This window comes from Lissotriton helveticus, chromosome 11 (assembly GCF_964261635.1).
Source record: "Lissotriton helveticus chromosome 11, aLisHel1.1, whole genome shotgun sequence".
NCBI classification, from domain to species: Eukaryota; Metazoa; Chordata; class Amphibia; order Caudata; family Salamandridae; genus Lissotriton; species Lissotriton helveticus.
This window is the reverse complement of record NC_136072.1, coordinates 1,202,587,631-1,202,606,993: the sequence shown is the minus strand read 5'-3', so window position 1 is coordinate 1,202,606,993 and position 19,363 is coordinate 1,202,587,631.

Here is a 19,363-nt window from a genome sequence, read left to right as displayed (position 1 = left end):
CCGGTTACAGGATCGTATGATGCTCGGCGGCCGTTTGGCAGAGCATCGGAGCATGCTGTTTACGATGGCATGCCCCCTCGGGTCCAGGAGCCTGCCACCTCCTGTTGCGGCAGCCATTACATAGGGGTTCCCTGCTCTCGCTCACTACGTGTCCACCTTTCCAGTGCTGTGCTCACTAGTAACGATCCAATGCTTGCGTCACGTGTTTATGATGTTAGAGTGATGAGGCCTGGTCCTACAGCAGCTCTCATTGTATCTGCGGTACCTTTCTTTCATGTTCTATCTTGCCGCGGGTGTCGGTCAATCATGTTTATGCTTCATGTTGCTGCTCCAGCTAAGACGTTGTTGGAGCTTTGTTGTGAGCTTGTACCAATGTATCGTTTTCTTACACGTTTCAGGCCTGCTCGTGCGCGCTTCTCCCAGTGGTCGCCCACCCTTCTCGCAGCATCAGCAAGTGCATTGTGAGGTATGTATAGGCTCTGAGGGTGCATAGGCGTGCCGTGAGGGTGAAGATGCGTGAGTGTGCTGGTCATTTCCGCCAGGGTGGCACTGGTTTCAGTTTTGCCATCTGTCAATGTTGTGCCCCCGTTTTGGTATTATGCGATACGCCCCGCAGTACACACAAGTGGGGGCACGGTCTTGCGCGAGCCCATTTTGGCGTCCGTGTCCAGGCATTAACGTTTTGCCTCTACAGCGCCCTCCAGAGGGCAGTTTTGTGGTGTGGGTGCGTGCCACCTTCTATATTCTGCAGCTCGTGGGACGCCACAGGCACTGTCTCACTCTTTCTTTTCTTTCCGACAGAGTATTGCCCTCGTCTTTCGGCTTAGGGCCTTGGGAGCTGTTCCCTCCCACCGGCAGCACCTCCCCACCCCCCTTCTACACCCCGGCGCCAGGAACGATTCGTGTGAGGTATGTATTTGGGGGCAGAGTCGTCTCTGGGTGGCAGCAAGTTTGGTGGGAGCAGGAGAAACAAATATTCCACGTTGCTCTATATGTGTTCATTTTAGTTCAAATGAAAACACGAAGCCGGTGCGCTGATTTCCTCTAGGTACAAACGTGAAGTACAGTCGTCACTGTTAATCTCTCAACATTCTTGTTTTGTAAACGAATCTTTTGGCTCACAGTCACTTTTTCTTGCAGGGGGAAGAGCCAAAGATAGGCATGGAAAGTCAGGGGCCCCCTTCGCTTTTTACGCAGACGTCACAGGTTGAAGAGTCAGGGATAGGACCCTCTCAGGATGCGCAGCTGAAGGCACTGCTGGACTTGATCAAGGCAAATGGTGAAAGACTTCCCAGCGGAGCCTCCCGCCAAAAGCAGGGCGCCCGAACCAACCAGGAATGTGATTGTGCATGCCCCCGCCTCACCCCCAGCGGTGATCATGGCTACCACCCCCCACTCCCTCTGCCGGTGGTTTCTACAGCGGACTTTGCCACCCGGGAGGACCTGGGTAAGCTCACTGATACCCTCTCTGTTTTTATGTCCGAGGTCAGAGCCTGTTTGCTTGCCGCCCCTTCGATGGCTTCGGCAACTGCTGGGCCCCTGGCGGCGGCGCCGGTAGTTATGGTTCCTCCGCCCACGGCATCAGTTGACGCATTGGTAGCTCGAGTGTGGGGAGGGCTCCCGGTTCGAGGTGGGGACAGCAGCGTAGCGCCCGAATGTCCCCTTGCTGACTTGACTTAGTCGGCGGCCTACGCACAGCCTAGCTCCGTTACTGCTCCGACCCCTGCCCCAGTGCTGTCTCCCGCCCCTTCTGCACCCACGGCCTTGCCCTCGCTCCCAGCTGCACCTGCGCCCAACACAGTCTCCCCCGCGCCAGCGGTTATGATGACCATGGCCCCCTTGTTGTCAGGCAAATGCTCCCTTGCATGACAGGTGCCTCAGGCAGCAAAAGAAGGCATTTGGCGTAGGGAATTTATTGATATCTTCTCCCTCCTCATGCTGGGAGCCAAGGGTGTTGACGTCAGGAAAATAGGTGCTAAGGATGAAGATAAGAAAGTTCGTTTTCAGTCTTGGCCTGAGAAAACAATCAAGAACTGGAGACAAGCTTTTTCCATCCTAGCGGCAGTAATCACCGAGCGCTTCCCTGAGCAGGCGCAGGCTCTATTTCAATATGCGAGTGTTATAACTGAGGAGGCGGAGTCATCTGCAGGCATGGGGTGGTACAGGTACGACTGTGAATTTCGTAAAAAGATGGCGGTCTGCCCCGAATTGGACTGGGATCAGATGGAGGTGAGACTCTGGATGCAGCATATGGGTAAGGGTAAATCAGAAGGTGTGGGCAAAGTTAGCACACAGGATAAGAAAGCGGAGGCAAGTAAGGGCATGTACACAGAGAGGAAAGGTAATTTCAAGCAGTCCTTTCGTGGGGGGCGCGGCGGTGGGGGTTTCAATAGACAGTCAAACAGGAAAGGTTTCACAGCAACTTGTAGGTTGTTCAATGCAAGAAATTGCACCTGGGGTAAGGCGTGCAGGTTTGCACACTCTTGCAGTAAGTGCAGTGGGGCACACCCTGGGTCGGCATGCGACAAGCGCGATTACGCTTCAAGCTCAACCAGCAAAGACGAGTAAAAACTTTTCCCCAGCTCTGACCCCCTGTGCACGTCCTGTTGCCCTTGCCCCCTCGCCCCCCCCCTCTTGGCCAAGTTGATCTAAATGCTTGTAATGTCTCCAGTGGGGATGTTCCCCGCCACTGCAAGGGCCCGTCTCCTATCATCATCCATAACCTTTTCCCCTTACTAAGGTCCTACCCCAATGAGATAGACAGGACTGTCCTGGCGGAATGCTTCCTCCGTTTCCTACTGTTCCCTGGATATGGCTGTTGACCTGGTTAGGAGAGCAGGGAAAGGGGCCTGGCTTGCGAAGGCCGATATTGAGGCGGCTTTCAGACTTTTGCCCGTGCACCCAGATATTCAGCATCTTTTGGGCTTTAAGTGCAGAGGGGAGTACTATTTTGATAAATGCATGCCTATGGGTTGCGCCGTCTCGTGCGCCTTCTTTGAGGCATTTAGCACTTTCATGCAATGGGCTCTCTCCATGAAGTATGGTGTCACAGCGGTGTCCAATTACCTAGATGATTTCCTTTTCACCGGTAGGGAGGGCACTCAGGAATGCAGGGGAGGTCTGAATGGTTTCATTGGTTTGGCCGGACACCTGGGCGTGCCTTTGGCGCCTGGCAAGAGTGAAGGTCCAGCACAGGTTCTCACTTTCCTTGGCATTGAGTTGGATACGGTAATGGGCGTGTCAAGACTCCCAGCCGAGAAGGTACAGGACCTGAAAAGGGACATTCAGGATTTGCTTGGAAGGGACAAGGCACCTCTGGGGGTCATTCAGAGTCTCCTGGGGCAAGTGACCCGACCAAGTCTTTTGTAATTAAGGCAGCATTAAAAGGGTGGGCTAGGGATGAACCTAGGGTCCCCGATAACAGGTCCCCCATTGAGTTCCCCACTCTGCAGGCCATGATGGCGGTACTGCAGTCGATGGTGCACTCGCATTTCGAAGCGTCCCTCTTTTCCGCAGCTTTCTGCCTAGCATTTTTCGGAGCATTCCGGAGCAGTGAGTTAGTGGTACGCTCCAGGTCAGATAAGTCTTGGGACGCTTTAGGGGTGGCGGACATAAGTGTCAAAGAGGGTCTGTCCATCACTCTTAGACAGTCTAAAACTGACCAAGCTGGCAAAGGGGCAGTTATCTTGTTGGCCCCCCTGGGGGACCCTCGCTATTGTCCGGTGTCGGCCCTCCAGTCTTACCTCGCTCTGCGTCCAGCGGTACAGGGTTACCTCTTAATCCATGCTGACCTGAGCTCTCTGACCAAATACCAAATGGATAAAATTATGTTAGCATGCCTTGATAGGGCTGGTTTGTTGAAGCAAGGGAAAAGGTTCTCCAGCCATTCATTCAGAATTGGGGCGGCCACTTCTGCTTTCTAAGCAGGCTTGCAGCCGGAAAATGTACAAAAAGTGGGGCGCTGGGAGTCTCCCTGCTATAAGCGTTATATTTGTCCATGAGCGGTGGTGTCACCGCCTGTCCTTACTATTGTATATATGTTTGCAGTGTTCCTAGTTTTAGGCTTTTATGCTCCTTTCACATTAGTTTTGTGCACTGTTGGTCAATAAACATGTCAAAATGAATTGCGTCTTTTCTTTGACAGGGTCAAGAGTGTGGGTCCTGGGGCATTCCACCATCTCCAGGTTGGGTCGGTGGGCAGCGATCAGGAACTGGACGCAGGGCTTCGTGAACACTGACTGTGTTTGGTTGGGTTTTCCTGGCATGCGCTGGAATAGTCTGTTGCATAGATTACAGGAAACTCTAGCAACAGCGGGGCCTCCGCCTCAACACTTGGTAATTCACCTGGGCGGTAATGACCTCACTAACCTGGGAAGGTCTACCTTACTGCAGAAAATTAAATCGGATCTTGGGGTCATCTGCGGGCTTATGCGTGAATGTGAGGTCTGGTGGTCGGAAATTGTGCCACATAGAGTATGGTGGGGCGCAAAGTCGTGTCAAGCAATAGAAAGGTCCAGGAAGAAAATCAACGGCGCCATGAAAAAATTCACCCAACAGAGGGGTCTTGGTTTCATCAAGCATGAAATGATTCCGGACAAAATCTATGGTTACTTTGAGGCGGATGGTGTTCATCTCACGCCTGTGGGCTTAGACTTGTTCCTCCTCGATTTAAAAGAGGCACTTCTGAGCAAAGGTTGCAGGTAACAGGTAGGGATTGGTGGGGGGCCCGTGCTGTGGCGGGGACCGCCGCCCGGGCTGTGGCGGAGGTACAGGGCGATCCGGAAGCAGAGAGGTGCAACACTGTACTTCAGCGGGCACATAGGGGTGCCAGAGCCTAACCTCGAACCTCATGGGAGGTCCAGGAACTCGTGTCGGCGCCCCAGTAATCCTTCGGGCGGTTGTGGGCCTGTGCAACCGGGGGTTTGCCTAGATATGCCCCGTAAGGGGCGCGAGTAGTGTGATTACCATGATGGTGCAGCAGTTGGGTGGTTCGCCACTGTGCTGATTGGCTCATCAGGCGGGCAGGTGGCGAGAATGCGGCCTGCCCTTGGATCGCCCGTAAGATAACCCACCGTGATTACATATGTTGTATGTACTAAACCTGCAGCAACTTTTCCCAATCTTAACACTTGTGTCTGTGTGTTATTTGCGGGTTTTTGGTATGTTGGGGCGGGGGGTTCCTGTTGCCCTGATGTGACTATGTGGCTGCCCGAGGCCACCCGGTGGCCATAAGGAGGGCGGGCCCTTAGTCACATAGGGCGGCCCCCGCCCCCCCTTTTGCTGTGGCCAGCCACTCCTCCTCAGGGCAGGTGTTGCCGGGCTGGAGGTGGGCGGGTCTCTGACGCGCGTCCGGGGCGGCTAGGCGGGGTTAGGGGGTATATCTCTCCCCCTCGCCATTGTGCGGGCCTCTTTGCCGCTCCGGGACGTCGCGCATACTTCATCGGGACACTCTTTCCCTCCCTTCCTCTAACCCAGAGTGTCAGCTTGGGGGGGGCTCCCGTGGGAGCTTTAATGTGTTCCTTTTTCGTTGCAGGCGGAGTTACAGGGCGATCCGGAAGCAGAGAGGTGCAACACTGTACTTCAGCGGGCACATAGGGGTGCCAGAGCCTAACCTCGGACCTCATGGGAGGTCCAGGAACTCTTGTCGGCGCCCCAGTAGTCCTTCGGGCGGTTGTGGTCCTGTGCAACCGGGGGTTTGCCTAGATACGCCCCCCAAGGGGCGTGTGTAGTTTTATTACCATAATGGTGCAGCAGTTGGGTGGTTCGCCACTGTGCTGATTGGCTCATCAGGCGGGCAGGTGGCGAGAATGCGGCCTGCCCTTGGATTGCCCGTAAGATAACCCACCGTGATTACATATGTTGTATGTAATAAACCTGCAGCAACTTTTCCCAATCTTAACACTTGTGTCTGTGTGTTATTTGCGGGTTTTTGGTATGTTGGGGCGGGGGGTTCCTGTTGCCCTGATGTGACTATGTACACGAACATGTACAATGCAGAGTCCTGTGTACATGTCTGGCGCACATGTGTGTGCTCAGACCCTTGAGAATCCGCCCCAGAGTGACCAGAAACACCAGTGACCTCTCCACTGCAATCCAGGTGCCCCCTGCGGTGTACGTCAGTCAGTGTCAATTCTTACTGGATCAAGTAAGAACACATCTGGCCAACTGGGATTTCCACCGGAGATGCGCCTGGACTCGTCCTCTGAGAGGTGAGCTGTAGGGTCTTTGTTGAGGCGCTATCTAGGATGGGGCCTGCTGCGTCACTTTTAGGAGGCCACGGGGCCCTGACAGTGGAGTGACTGATGCCAGCTGTGCCCCCGCGAGGGCGGGACTGCAGGCGGACGTCACCAGAGGGGGGACAATCCCCCCTAGGCCATTAGAGGTGATAGAATACCCCCTGGGGCTGTCAGGGGCACAGGAAGCGATGGACACGTCCCTCTGACATTGCCAAGGTCACAGGTTGCTCCAGTGTGTGATGTCAACAAATCCAGTGTGGTCCAGATGTTCTTGCGAGCTGTCACTGTTGAACCCGACTTACAATATTTTTCTTGTGATAATGGGTGTGTTTTACTTCTGCTTGTAAATGAATCACTCTTCGAACTTCAGCTCTGATTAAAAACAATAAAAATCTTAGTATTTGATAATTTCTCCAGAGTTTGGTGTAGAATGTTCATGAATTTACAGGAGTAAGACACCTGTACTTAAAATATCGTTGTGAAGCAGGTCGGCGAGTAAGCACGTCTTACACCAAGACATTTACAAGTGATTTACACGTGGGTCAGGAACAGGTACTCGAAGAAACACTTTGTGAATCTGGCCATTGAATGCTCACTTCATGGGTCACTAAAAAGCATCGCCCCCACATCTGCTGAAGTGAATCCATCACAACTCTCCTGCGAGGAACTTTGAATGTTAATTGTTGGAGGCTTTCCCAGAAGAAACTGATCAGATTTCCATTTATTATATATAGAACATTTAAAGGTTACTCTGATATATGAGCATTTTTCATCTCTGGCGCCTTCCGGGCAGAGCAGGTTAGTGATGTCACGTGACCAGCAATGAGGGCACCCGGAAGAGCCGCATGGTGCCTGCAGTGAGCATCACCACAGGACTTCCGATCTGCCACACATGTGCTATGTCTACAGGACAGATTAATTGTATCTCCCTCCGAGGGATTACTCCAGTAGGTAACTCTGCCACACCTGCGCCTATGTCTACAGGACACATTACCTGTAGCTCCCTCAGGGACATTACTGCAGGCAGTAACCCTTGCCGCCACCTGTGTGTATCTCTGCAGGACACGCTATCTGTAACTCCCTCTGGACATTACTGCAGGAGCTCTGCCCGCTGGGGGTACGTCTACAGGACACGCTATCTGTAGCTCCCTCTGTCCATTACATCAAGATCTCTTCCCCGCTGCCCGCTGGGGGTACATCTACAGCACACGCTAACTGTAACTCCCTCCGGACATAACTTCTTGAGCTCTGCCCGGCTGCCCTTTGGGGGTATGTGTACAGGACACGCTATCTGTAACTCCCTCTGGACATTACTGCAGGAGCTCTGCCCTGCTGCCCTTTGGGGGTACGTCTACAGGACACGCTATCTGCAACTTCCTCTGGACATTACTGCAGGAGCTCTGCCCGCTGCCCTCTGGGGGTACGTCTACAGGACACGCTATCTGTAACTCTGTCCGGACATTACTGCAGGAGCTCGGCCCGCTGCCCTTTGGGGGTACGTCTACAGGACACGCTATCTGTAACTCCCTCTGGACATTACTGCAGGAGCTCTGCCACACTGCCGTCTGGGGGTACGTCTACAGGACACGCTATCTGTAACTCCCTCCGGACATTACTTCAGGAACTCTTACCCGCTGCCCTTTGGGGGTATGTCTACAGGACACGCTATCTGTAACTCCCTTTGGATATTACTGCAGGAACTCTGCCCCGCTGCCCTCTAGGGGTATGTCAACAGGATGCGCTATCTGTAACTCCATCATAGCCAGAACTAATTCGGTGTCAGCTACATGAGGATGAAGCCAACCCCCTATTCCATAAACTCAGACGCCACCAAAGTTCAACCAGAGAGTGTCCATGAATGCCGGAGAACAGACTTAGTTGCCCCGGGGCTGAGAGGGGATTCAGTCTGCGATGATGCCAGTACAATGATATGGACTCTGCCAATGCAAAATCAAGACTCAGTCCCAAATGTGTGACATACTCGACAGCAGTGTAGGCCGGAGGCAGCGGTCAGCAGTGGCCCACAGCCATGTGCTGTTCGCTCGAGATTAATCCTGGGCAAAGCACTATGCTATGCTCGCTTAGTTTACGAAGTTTCCACTACTTCGCTCTATGTGAATTGCACGTAGCACAGTGCAAACACGCGTAGCGGACATTTTTTGCTTGCTCGCGGTCCTCAATGTCAAGTTGGCGACCACGAGCAAGCAAAATGACATCCCGGCGAGACTTTAACCTTTTTCGCGATCAGCAACATCAAGTTGCCGATCGCGAGCGTGGAAAATAAACCTACCGGTGAGATTCTCAACGCGGGGAGGTCAGGTTTCTCATTGTGAGTGGTGGCGTATGCTCCCGACCGCTCGCAATGAGAAACTACTAGTCCGCGTTGAAAAGGCTGCTGCTCGAGTAAGAATCTACTTGAGGGGCAGAAAACTACAGCTCGCACTGTGCAAGATGCCGGTTTCAATGATTGACAGTGCGGACAAGCATCCGGCACTGTGCAATCATTGAAAACAGCATCTTGCACAGTGCGAACAGGGTACTACACAGTTCGCGTAGTGCTACGCATAGCGCAAAGTGCCCTTTGCGTAGCTACGCGTATCGATACTTCATGAACTACGCCCAGGGTTACTTGAGATGCACAGAATTAGTGACACCATGGCAGTTGTCGGTAGTGTTTGATCTCCTCCGTAACGATGATCCTTTTTTCCTCCTGACTGCAACGCGTCTTCCTCTTACACCTCTTCTTGTGTGCAATGATATGTACTCTGCCATTGAAAAATCGATGCTCAGTTTCAATTTTTTGACCTACTAGAGTGCTGTGTGGCCCGAGGGCAGTAGTCCGTGTGGGCCCACAGAAACGTGTGGTTGTAATGCTATGCGCCGACTTGGTGGCACCACATCGAAGGGAGTATAGTGACATAAGCTCTGCCTTAAATAATGTTCAAGCCATGGTGTAATCAAGACTCCGTTCCAAATGTGTGACCTACTAGTCCTCTGTGTCAGCCGGTAGAGTACGTCGATGAGAAAGGAGTACTTCGGGCCTTGCTCGCGGAGGCCGTGATGCTCGTAGCAAGTTGCCAGGGTCGCGGGCCTCGGGCGTGGAGCTTGCCCTGGCATATGGTGGGCCCTCTTTGACACACGCCGTGTTGGCAGATGGGCATTGAGGCCTGGGTGCGCAGGGGCGGGCAAGACTGGTTCGGGGACCAGCATCCTGGGATGCAGCAGGCACACAGGGTCGCAGGCAACACCGCTCATTGCAAAGGCCTCATGGCGGGGTGAGAGACGTCGCCCTACCAGACACGTTGGGCATTCTGGAAGAGGACCACACCCCGAGTTATGTGCCTTTTATTCACACCCCTGTGCTTGCCTGGCATATGCCTGGCCAGCACACTCCTCTCACGCTTATGGGGGAGACGTAACAAGCTACATTTCGCGATCTTCCCCTCTAGCTAGGGTGACATGGTTTCATCCACTGTCCACTACACTCCAACACCAGCGCTATATAGTCGACATGGACATGTCCGTGGTCTGCATACTGCATTCTTGCCAGCACACCCACGCCAAACTTGGCATTGTGTACATGCTGATGCATGGGTCACTTGCCTCCTTCGCACATGCTTGGGCCCCCCCTCTTACCACATTCTGCTATTGTGTAGCTGAGGTGCCATGTCATTGATGGCTTCTGTGCATGGCTAGCCCAGGTAGGTTACCACAGTAAGTTGTGCTGTTGTGTCTGGTGGGTGTGCATGTTGTATGTGAGCTTGCGACTTGTGCATCCCCAGAGTTGTGAGTTGCATGATTGTGGAGTTGAGGTGTGTGGTGTTTACATTTGGTATGTGCCAACGAGCAGTGCATTTCCGTGGGTGCCATCCTGGTATCGCTGGTGGTGATGGACTGTCGGAAGATGTTCAGATCATGCACACTACCTGGGTTGGTGGAGATTCCCATGTGGTCCGCTATTGCCTGGAATACGTGTGCTTTCTGTTGCGGTTATTGTGTGCAGTGTTGCTAGGGGGCAAAAGTAGGACATGTGTGCAGTCAATTGGTCCATAACACATGCGGCAAGCCAGCTATGGCGTAGACGCCTTGCTTGGTCTCAGGCTGTTCCTGCGCAGTGTGGGGGATGTTTAGATAGTGGGGTACCAAGCTGATGGTGTCATCATGTGAGGGACTTGGATTGGGCTGGCTGTGTGCCTCCTCGTCTCATGCGGTTGTTGGTTGGAGGGGTACCAGAGGCCAACAGGTGCAGCACAGCCAGCAGCTTTTTCTGCGGAGGGATGTTGGTTGTCCGCTGTGTTAGTACCGTCGGCCTGTGGGCAATGGTGGTCAGGATGCGGAGGATGGTTGTCCCTTTGAGCCTGTGGTGGGCAATGGCATTGTCGAGTGTTGGGTCTGTGAGGTTGGTGTATTTTCTGAGGGTTGCTGTCTTTGTCTGCGCTGCCTCGGTGTTGGTCCGGGGGTGGGTGGGTGGTATTGGGTGTGTGGTCTCCTGTTGGGACTCTGGCCTGCATGATCAGTGGCTCCATGACCTCTCTTGTTCTTCAGGTGTGGCTCTGGGCTGGGCACCCTTTTCTGGTGCCGGCAGTCGTCTGACTTTACACCAGGTCAGTAATTGCAAACACAACAATGATGGACAGAATGTGGATCAATGTCACACATTCACCCCAGTCAAAAGATCTGGGCCCAAATTCATCGTTTTTCCACTCCACACCACCCTGGGTTAGACAATGGCGATATGCAAATCAGCGCTGACCCTGTGCCCCATGGGAACAGTCCAGTCCGAACTACAAAAGCCATGTCCTTCCCAGAACGGAATCAAGCATCCGGGGACCGGCCCGGTTTCGAGGTAACACCTCTCATCAGCCCGGCTAGCTTGACTCCAGTGGTGTGGAGTGCCTGGGACTCACGTCTGAGCATCCCCAGTACACTTAGAGCGGTAATTGCAAACACAACAATGATGGACAGAATGTGGATCAATGTCACACATTCACCCCAGTCCAAAGATCTGGGCCCAAATCCATCGTTTTTCCACTCCACACCACCCTGGGTTAGACAATGGCGATATGCAAATCAGCGCTGACCCTGTGCCCCATGGGAACAGTCCAGTCCGAACTACAAAAGCCATGTCCTTCCCAGAACGGAATCAAGCATCCGAGGACCGGCCCGGTTTCGAGGTAACACCTCATCAGCCCGGCTAGCTTGACTCCAGTGGTGTGGAGTGCCTGGGACTCACGTCTGAGCATCCCCAGTACACTTAGAGCGGTAATTGCAAACACAACAATGATGGACAGAATGTGGATCAATGTCACACATTCACCCCAGTCCAAAGATCTGGGCCCAAATCCATCGTTTTTCCACTCCACACCACCCTGGGTTAGACAATGGCGATATGCAAATCAGCGCTGACCCTGTGCCCCATGGGAACAGTCCAGTCCGAACTACAAAAGCCATGTCCTTCCCAGAACGGAATCAAGCATCCGAGGACCGGCCCGGTTTCGAGGTAACACCTCATCAGCCCGGCTAGCTTGACTCCAGTGGTGTGGAGTGCCTGGGACTCACGTCTGAGCATCCCCAGTACACTTAGAGCGGTAATTGCAAACACAACAATGATGGACAGAATGTGGATCAATGTCACACATTCACCCCAGTCCAAAGATCTGGGCCCAAATCCATCGTTTTTCCACTCCACACCACCCTGGGTTAGACAATGGCGATATGCAAATCAGCGCTGACCCTGTGCCCCATGGGAACAGTCCAGTCTGAACTACAAAGCCATGTCCTTCCCAGAACGGAATCAAGCATCCGAGGACCGGCCCGGTTTCGAGGTAACACCTCATCAGCCCGGCTAGCTTGACTCCAGTGGTGTGGAGTGCCTGGGACTCACGTCTGAGCATCCCCAGTACACTTAGAGCGGTAATTGCAAACACAACAATGATGGACAGAATGTGGATCAATGTCACACATTCACCCCAGTCCAAAGATCTGGGCCCAAATCCATCGTTTTTCCACTCCACACCACCCTGGGTTAGACAATGGCGATATGCAAATCAGCACTGACCCTGTGCCCCATGGGAACAGTCCAGTCCGAACTACAAAAGCCATGTCCTTCCCAGAACGGAATCAAGCATCCGAGGACCGGCCCGGTTTCAAGGTAACACCTCATCAGCCCGGCTAGCTTGACTCCAGTGGTGTGGAGTGCCTGGGACTCACGTCTGAGCATCCCCAGTACACTTAGAGCGGTAATTGCAAACACAACAATGATGGACAGAATGTGGATCAATGTCACACATTCACCCCAGTCCAATGATCTGGGCCCAAATCCATCGTTTTTCCACTCCACACCACCCTGGGTAAGACAATGGTGATATGCAAATCAGCGCTGACCCTGTGCCCCATGGGAACAGTCCAGTCCGAACTACAAAAGCCATGTCCTTCCCAGAACGGAATCAAGCATCCGAGGACCGGCCAGGTTTCGAGGTAACACCTCTCATCAGCCCGGCTAGCTTGACTCCAGTGGTGTGGAGTGCCTGGGACTCACGTCTGAGCATCCCCAGTACACTTAGAGCGGTAATTGCAAACACAACAATGATGGACAGAATGTGCATCAATGTCACACATTCACCCCAGTCCAAAGATCTGGGCCCAAATCCATCGTTTTTCCACTCCACACCACCCTGGGTTAGACAATGGCGATATGCAAATCAGCGCTGACCCTGTGCCCCATGGGAACAGTCCAGTCCGAACTACAAAAGCCATGTCCTTCCCAGAACGGAATCAAGCAACCGAGGACCCGCCCGGTTTCGAGGTAACACATCTCATCAGCCCGGCTACCTTGACTCCAGTGGTGTGGAGTGCCTGGGACTCACGTCTGAGCATCCCCAGTACACTTAGAGCGGTAATTGCAAACACAACAGTGATGGACAGAATGTGGATCAATGTCACACATTCACCCCAGTCCAAAGATCTGGGCCCAAATCCATCGGAAAAACGATGGACTACAAAAGCCATGTCCTTCCCAGAACGGAATCAAGCAACCGAGGACCCGCCCGGTTTCGAGGTAACACATCTCATCAGCCCGGCTACCTTGACTCCAGTGGTGTGGAGTGCCTGGGACTCACGTCTGAGCATCCCCAGTACACTTAGAGCGGTAATTGCAAACACAACAGTGATGGACAGAATGTGGATCAATGTCACACATTCACCCCAGTCCAAAGATCTGGGCCCAAATCCATCGGAAAAACGATGGATTTGGGCCCAGATCTTTGGACTGGGGTGAATGTGTGACATTGATCCACATTCTGTCCATCATTGTTGTGTTTGCAATTACCGCTCTAAGTGTACTGGGGATGCTCAGACGTGAGTCCCAGGCACTCCACACCACTTGAGTCAAGCTAGCCGGGCTGATGAGAGGTGTTACCTCGAAACCGGGCCGGTCCTCGGATGCTTGATTCCGTTCTGGGAAGGACATGGCTTTGTAGTTCGGACTGGACTGTTCCCATGGGGCACAGGGTCAGCGCTGATTTGCATATCGCCATTGTCTAACCCAGGGTGGTGTGGAGTGGAAAAACAATGGATTTGGGCCCAGATCTTTGGACTGGGGTGAATGTGTGACATTGATCCACATTCTGTCCATCATTGTTGTGTTTGCAATTACCGCTCTAAGTGTACTGGGGATGCTCAGACGTGAGTCCCAGGCACTCCACACCACTGGAGTCAAGCTAGCCGGGCTGATGAGAGGTGTTACCTCGAAACCGGGCCGGTCCTCGGATGCTTGATTCCGTTCTGGGAAGGACATGGCTTTTGTAGTTCGGACTGGACTGTTCCCATGGGGCACAGGGTCAGCGCTGATTTGCATATCGCCATTGTCTAACCCAGGGTGGTGTGGAGTGGAAAAACGATGGATTTGGGCCCAGATCTTTGGACTGGGGTGAATGTGTGACATTGATCCACATTCTGTCCATCACTGTTGTGTTTGCAGTTTACACCAGGTCAGAGCAGGTGTTAATTCCCTGCTGCAAATGCGCCTTATCGCCTGTTTTGGGATCTTATCGCCGATCTGGGTGGTCGTTGAGAATGTTGCGGAGTGGTGTTGTCACGTATTTTTGCACGGGAACGCCTACTCTGCATCTCATTAGCGAAAGTTGCGGGTGTCATCTGTGGCGATGATTTTTACGGCTGCTATCGCGGGTAAACTAATGATATGGTCTGTTAGCACCAGCTTGTGAATGGGGGGGATACATTTATTGCCACTTTGGCTGCGATTAAGTGCCGATAACTCTGCGATAAGTCCTTGAGAATATGCCCGTAGCTTTTTAGCCTGTATGATGAACCTTTGCCAAAGTGTCCCAGTCTGAAAAAGGGAAGCAAGAGAAAACCCAAGGAGGAACCAGAGTTATGAACTATCTAAAATAAATAAACCCAAGCAAATCCAGGATGCAGATGAAAGCTGACAAGAAACTGTCAAAAATAATAGCTCTTCGATACTATTTAAGGGAAAAATAAAAAACAAGCCAGAGAGAATCGGCCACCTCTGGCCTGGTGTTCCCCTATGGCCTTCAGCTCTTAACTCTCTTTGTTGACCTTTATCATCCCGGGTGCCACAGATCTGTAAGCTCATGCGGATCAGAGGACAAGTGCTGAAGCGAGCAGACAGGTCTCAGCAGTTATACATGTAGATGAGGGAGCAGACTGCCCCATCAGTCATACATGTAGACGAGGGAGCAGACTGCCCCATCAGTCCTACATGTAGACGAGGGAGCAGACTGCCCCAGCAGTCATACATGTAGACAAGGGAGCAGACTGCCCCAGCAGCCATACATGTAGACGAGGGGGCAGACTGCCCCAGCAGTCATACATGTAGACGAGGGGGCAGACTGCCCCAGCAGTCATACATGTAGATGAGGGGGCAGACTGCCCAAGCAGTCATACATGTAGATGAGTAGGCAGACTGCCTCAGCAGTCATACATGTAGATGAGGGAGCAGACTGCTCCAGTAGTCATACATGTAGACGAGGGGGGCAGACTGCCCAAGCAGTCATACATGTAGACGAGGGATTAGACTGCTCCAGCAGTCATACATGTAGATGAGGGGCAGACTGCTCCAGCAGTCATACATGTAGACGAGGGGGGCAGACTTCCCAAGCAGTCACACATGTAGACGAGGGGGCAGACTGCCCCAGTAGTCATACATGTAGAAGAGGGGGCAGACTGCCTCAGCAGTCATACATGTAGACGAGGGAGCAGACTGCCCCAGCAGTCATACATGTAGATGAGGGGGCAGACTGCCCAAGCAGTCATACATGTAGATGAGGGGGCAGACTGCCCCAGCAGTCATATATGTAGATGAGGGGGCAGACTGCCCAAGCAGTCATACATGTAGACGAGTAGGCAGACTGCCTCAGCAGTCATACATGTAGATGAGGGAGCAGACTGCTCCAGTAGTCATACATGTAGACGAGGGAGGCAGACTGCCCAAGCAGTCATACATGTAGACGAGGGATCAGACTGCTCCAGCAGACATACATGTAGATGAGGGGGCAGACTGCTCCAGCAGTCATACATGTAGACGAGGGGGGCCGACTGCCCAAGCAGTCATACATGTAGACGAGGGGGGCAGACTGCCCAAGCAGTCATACATGTAGACGAGGGGCCAGACTGCCCCAGTAGTCATACATGTAGACGAGGGGGCAGACTGCCTCAGCAGTCATACATGTAGACGAGGGGGGCAGACTGCCCAAGCAGTCATACATGTAGACGAGGGGGCAGACTGCCCAAGCAGTCATACATGTAGACGAGGGGCCAGACTGCCCCAGTAGTCATACATGTAGACGAGGGGGCAGACTGCCTCAGCAGTCATACATGTAGACGAGGGGGGCAGACTGCCCAAGCAGTCATACATGTAGACGAGGGGGCAGACTGCCCCAGTAGTCATACATGTAGACGAGGGGGCAGACTGCCCCAGCAGTCATACATGTAGATGAGGGAGCAGACTGCCCCAGCAGTCATACATGTAGATGAGGGGGGCAGACTGCTCCAGTAGTCATACATGTAGACGAGGGGGCAGACTGCCCCAGTAGTCATACACGCAGACGAGGGGGCAGACTGCCCCAACAGTCATACATGTAGACGAGGGATCAGACTGCTCCAGCAGACATACATGTAGATGAGGGGGCAGTCTGCTCCAGCAGTCATACATGTAGACGAGGGGGGCAGACTGCCCAAGCAGTCATACATGTAGAGGAGGGGGGCAGACTGCCCCAGCAGAGACACCAGAGCTGGGTCCAACACCCGCGCTGCTCACTGCAGTTAAGGAGCCTTAAAAGCTGCCTGGGCTCGCCTCACCTGGACTGACACAAGTCGGGGCCTTGCTCGTGCTAGCACTGCCTGCTGCTGGATGCCACTGCTAGCTGACTCCTGAGAGGTGCTTCTGGGGCAGCCTTGTTTGTATGTCAGTAGCCCCCCCCCCCCAAGCGTGACTTTGTTTATCCCAGATTTCTTTAGACTCCAAGGAAGAGTTTAATATTGAATCAGGACCTTCCCTTCCAACTATTGTCTCTTGTAATATTTCAAGGTGAATGAAGAGTTCTGAGGTTGAGATGGACCTTTCCGAAAGCAGATTATTGGCCAAATCTGGCTCCATTCTGATCTGTGCCTGAGAAGTGCAGTGCAGAGTCCACACAGAGGCGCACACACCTTGCTTGCACTGAATGACACAAAACCTTTGCCTCTTCTCCTGAGAGGCCTCTGCAATTTAGACTAAGAGGGGATGAGTCTAGTCTTTGCATCAACAGTCCTGGCACACCTGGAGATTTGGTGATTTGCTTGCAAAAGACCTGAGGGAAATGTGTAGTGAACTTCCGTTTGGTTTTATTGAGTTAAGATGTTGATGGAACTGACTCTTCAATCAAACCAGCGCCCAGATGTTTGCACCTGGTGGCTCTGTGAACTGGAGTTTTGCTCAAGTGCCAGGAGCCAGATTTGCAAAGCTTCCTGCCACAAATGAAAACTTGAGTTTTTTCGAGATACGCCATCTGACCAAAATAAAAGCTGTCAGACTCATGTACAACTGTCTGCGGCCGTCAGACCCCTGCCCGCCACACGCCATCAAAAGCATCCTACTGTCACTGAGCATCCGCAAGACACCTTACCCAACAGCGCGCTCCCCACAGAAGCCAAGAAACCCATAAGGACCAGTCATCGAGCTGAACAAACTCGTCCCTGTGCGTCCCCTCAGTTGTTGGCCAATCCCAGAGGACATTCATTGGAAGAGCAGACGGATCTCAGATCTGCAAATCTATTGAAGAAAGCAAGTTGCCCTCAGAGCAACGCACTAGGCCTCTTTTACAGTATTTTGACGCACAGCGACGCGGTAAGCCTTCCTGCTGAGCTGCCGTGCGTCGAATGAAAAGGGCAGGAATGCACCTTATCTACCAGATATGGCATATTCCTGTCCTTCTCCCCTGCGGCAGCGCACCAACAGCAGCCATGTGACACGCAGACACCCTTGCGACATGTTGCAAGGGGCCTGCATTGTGGTGATGATTGTTTTTGTGCAGGAACGGACACCTGGATGGCATTTACCTCTCTCTATGCATGCTTCAGAATGCATAGAAAGACAAACCAACAAGGAGAAATAATAGTATTTCTCCTCGTTGTGCCACTCCAACGCCTCCCCTGAGGAAGCGTAGGATGCTGTTGCATTCCCAGCTTTACAAAATGTTGTCAATCTGGGCATGTGTCGGGTTCCATGGATATTGCGTGAGAACAACCATAGCAACACCCATGGAACGCACCTTTCACCCAGAGTAATGTGTGAAAAGGACACATATATACAAGGCATAAAAAGTAACGCTGGGTGACATTAGGTGGCCTTGTAAATATGGGCAACCCATTGGTGTGCCCAAAAAAGTATCTCACGAGCAGGGCAATGGGCTTGTAAATGAGGCGCGTGGTTTGCCCTACGGAGAGGCACGGAATCTGACGGATTAGGTATACAGCACCATTCACACCCCGTCCTTTCATATCGAGGTCGGTGTGAATCAAAGATCCATCATCACTTTATTCCTCTTCAATGTCTTCTTGAAACCACTACGAGAAGTCCTCAAAACTCTCAGCCTGAAAAGCTGCAAGTGTGCAGCCGACACAAAATGATCATGATATTGGAAACCCATACAATCTTGATAGATCAAGGATAGACGACCACCTCTGAGCCATTGACCAATGGAGGCTTCTCATCACTTGAAACTCAACTCAAACCAAAGCGATATCTTCACGGCAGATACTGGAAGAACTATCATCCTCTGACATTCTGACGTCAGCATCTCAAGTACCTTCAGCAACATCGATAAAGCGAGAAACGTTGGAGAGATAAACGATTCCAGCCTTTCCCCAGATCCGTGATTTAAGACTCAAAACAAATTCCTTTCACAAAGTCAAGACCCTCAGGTGAATGTATCCCAGAGAAGCTTCATGGAGACACCTCCCTCATCCAGCCACATATTGACTATGTGTAGTAATTGAGCTGGAAACAGTTGATTGTCTTGAGATAATTTAATGAGATTACATGGAAAGAGAGCCAGTGTAAAAGTCAACTGGCTCTAACAGACATGATCCCAAGAATGCCCATAGGACATTCTAAGGTAAGCAAGCACCAATAATACATTCTAAAAACAACATGACATGAATTAAAGTGATAGAGATAACAGCTTACTACATTACCTTCCCTTCTCAATAAACCTTAAAAAATGGAAGAAATACAAATCCTGTGAATAAAAAAAACAACCACAAAAATCTACAAAGTTCATAACATAAGACCAATAAATGTATATAAGAATAATCACAAAACAACCCCGCCCCCAAACATGCACAATATCCATATTTATTCTCTATATCTAAAAGGCTTAACAATTGAACGAGAACTCTTCCTAAAGACAATATTGGAAGCAGACTGATAATTACTCTTACCAGGTTGCTCCTGGTCAGAACAATTAACTTTAGCAACTTTACTCAAGTTCCACCAAAACCCTCCTTCAACTTTAACTGCATTCCCAACTATCTTGAGAACCTTGACAGGAGGCCCAAATTTACTCTCCCCTTTATTAACATGAGTAGATCTCCTAATTCTGACA